At 57.5% G+C, this 2783-nt stretch overlaps 1 pseudogene; it reads right to left on the reverse strand.

Annotated features, from left to right (window-relative positions):
* Window positions 1-992: 992 nt before the first annotated feature.
* On the reverse strand, window positions 993-1886 carry LOC104330131 (coronin-2B pseudogene; annotated as a pseudogene).
* Between the last annotated feature and the right edge of the window lie 897 nt (window positions 1887-2783).

Raw genomic sequence — 2783 nt, forward strand, 5'->3', positions numbered from 1 at the left:
GGTCTGTCTTTCCTAAAGAGTCTGTAGCCATCTATGACAGCATGCCAGTCATGCGAGTTGTCCCACCACGTTTCTGTGATGGCGACCAAGTCGTAGCCGTCCTGCTGTATAATGGCTTCCAGCTCCTCTTGTTTATTGCCCATACTACGTGCATTGGTGTAGACACACTTGAGCTGGGCTGTCAATCTCACCCCTGGCCTTGGCACTCCAAGCCTAGGCTCATCCCTAGTGAGCTGGGCAATATCCCCTTCCCCCTTCGAACCTAGTTTAAAGCCCTCTCAATGAGCCCCGCCAGCTCGTGGCCAAGAATTCTTTTCCCCCTTTGTGATAGCTGAGCTCCACTTGTTGCCAGCAGGCCCGGTGCTGTGTATACCTCCCCATGATCAAAAAAGCCAAAATTTGACCGATGGCACCAGTCCCTGAGCCACCTGTTAACCAGGTGAGTTTTCCTGCCGCCTTCCGTGCTGTCCCCTGCCACTGATGGGATGGAGGAAAACACCACCTGCGCCCCTGATCCCTCAACCAGTCGCCCCAGTGCCCTGAAGTCCCTTTTGATGGCCTTGGGACTTCTTTCTGCTACCTCATCCCCGCCAACCTGCATTACCAAGAGGGGGTAGTAATCAGAAGGCCGCACCAGACCAGGGAGTTTCTTTGCAACATCCCTCACCCAGGCCCCAGGGAGGCAGCAGACTTCCCTGTGGGATGGGTCCGGTCGGCAGATCGGGCCCTCTGTTCCCCTCAGAAGGGAATCACCTATGACAATGACCCTCCTTTTTTTCTTAGTTGAGGCAGTTGTAATACGTGGGGCTGTCTGACTCATTCTAGGCAACCCCCTGGATGGAGCCTCACCTTCACCCACATCCTCTGTGGCCAGTCCCTCACATTCCAGAGCCCCATACCTGTTGCTTAAGGGCAACTGGGCAGGTGAGGGAGGCCGGGGGGAAATTCGCTTGCCCCCCCGAGCAGGGACCCGGGGCTCGCGGTCACCCGCCCCGCAGCAGCGTTCGGTTACGGCGGTTTTAGTGCTAGACAAGACCAGGAGGACGTTTTTTCCAGTTAGCAAGTGGGCTCTTGGCAGGTCACTTGACTTCTGGCTCATATTCTGTGTAAGTGGATACAGTAAAATTAAAGAGCGAGTATAAACAGAGAGAGTTTCTTTATAAAACGTCCCTGGAAGTTAATTATTCTTCGGGCTGTTGCGTAAGTTATTCAGCTCCAGCTGTAGCTGTCGGATCCGTACGTCCTTCTGCGAGAGCTCGTCCTTCAGCCGCCGGATCTCGTCCTGCTGTCGGAAGAACATCCGAAGGAGCTCGTTCTCTGTCCGGGGCGGCACGTTCTCCAGCAGGTCTATGCCGTTGACGACGACGCTCCTCTTCTCCTTTACCGGTGCCTTAAAGGCCATCTTGGATGTCTTCTTGTAGCCCTCCTTCAGCGACATCAGGATGGGATCTCTGTTCACCCCGCTCAGCCATTCGTCCGGCGTGAGGGCTGGCTCCGTACCCGGAGTCATCGGGTAGATGTCCTCTTGGTACTTCTCCGACCTCCTCGGCACGATCATCGAGATGGCTTCGATCAGCCCCTTGAGGGTGACGAGCTTGTAGAAACGGAAGACCTCGCAGGCCGACACGTCCAGCCCGTGCTTGGGCATCACCCCCAGTCCTTTCTGCGGGGCTGGGGAGCGAAACTCCATGAGATAACTCAAGTAGGGCTTCTCCGAGCCGATCTCGTAGTACCGAATGTTGCCGTCGCCCTTGCCAGCGAGGTACAGCATGTGAGTGTCGGCGTCGTAGAAAGGGAAGAGGAGACCCGAGAGCCCGTCGATCTCCTCCTCTATCAGGGGCATGGACAGGTCTTCCTGGTCCCAGAGAGCGATCTGCCGCGTGTTCCAGCGATAAAGACAGGGAGGTTGGTGACCAGTAACTGTCACAGGCAAAACAGACTCGACTCAATTTATTGCCCATTAAAATAGATTTGGGTGATGAGAAACAAAAAAGAAAAGTAAAACGACGAGTGTCTCCCCACTTTCCCAGGCCAAGTTTCACGCCTTCCCTCTGGACTCCGTTGCCTTCCCCTCGGAGCGGTGCAGGGGGACGGGGAGCTGGGGCTGCGCTCCGTCCATCGCAGCTCCTCTCCTCATGCTCTGACCCTGCCCCAGCGCGGGCTGTCCGCGGGCTGCGGTCGCCCAGGAGACACCGGCTGGCGCTGGCGTGGGGCCCTGCCCGGGCTGCGGCCTGGGGGTCTGTGGGCCACAGGGAAGCCCTGCTCCGCCCGGAGCACCTCCTCCCCCTCCTCACTCTCTGGCCCTGGTGTTTGCAGGGCTGTTTCTCACTTTTTTCTCTCTTCCTCTGCCTGTCTGGCATTTTTTGCCCTTTCTTACACATATTACCCTGTGGCGGGGCGGCTGGAACCGGCTGGAACCAGCCATGTCGAGCACGGGGCACCCCCTGCTGCCAGTGCCTCGCCGGGACACCCCGACAGCAGTTTAGTTTCCGTACACCCCTGTGTTTCGTAGCAGCCGCCTCTGACACCACGGGAAAAATGTTTACAGCTTTGTTAAGAGGTGAAGAAACCAAGGCTGTCAAGTGGAAAGCTGTTTCTGGGCACCGAGGCCATTGCGCTGCCGGTCCGTAGCGATCCGAAACCCGAAGTCCCAGCAAGTGGCCTAGAGCTTTCCGTCTGACCCTCGCCCGTGAGCCCCGAAACCCGGCCTCGGTGCCCCCTGCTCCCTGCTGGTCTCTCACGCGTACGCTGAAAACTTTGTCCTGATTGCAGCTTCGAGTTCC

The sequence above is a fragment of the Opisthocomus hoazin genome, chromosome 7, assembly GCF_030867145.1.
Source record: "Opisthocomus hoazin isolate bOpiHoa1 chromosome 7, bOpiHoa1.hap1, whole genome shotgun sequence".
Taxonomy (NCBI): domain Eukaryota; kingdom Metazoa; phylum Chordata; class Aves; order Opisthocomiformes; family Opisthocomidae; genus Opisthocomus; species Opisthocomus hoazin.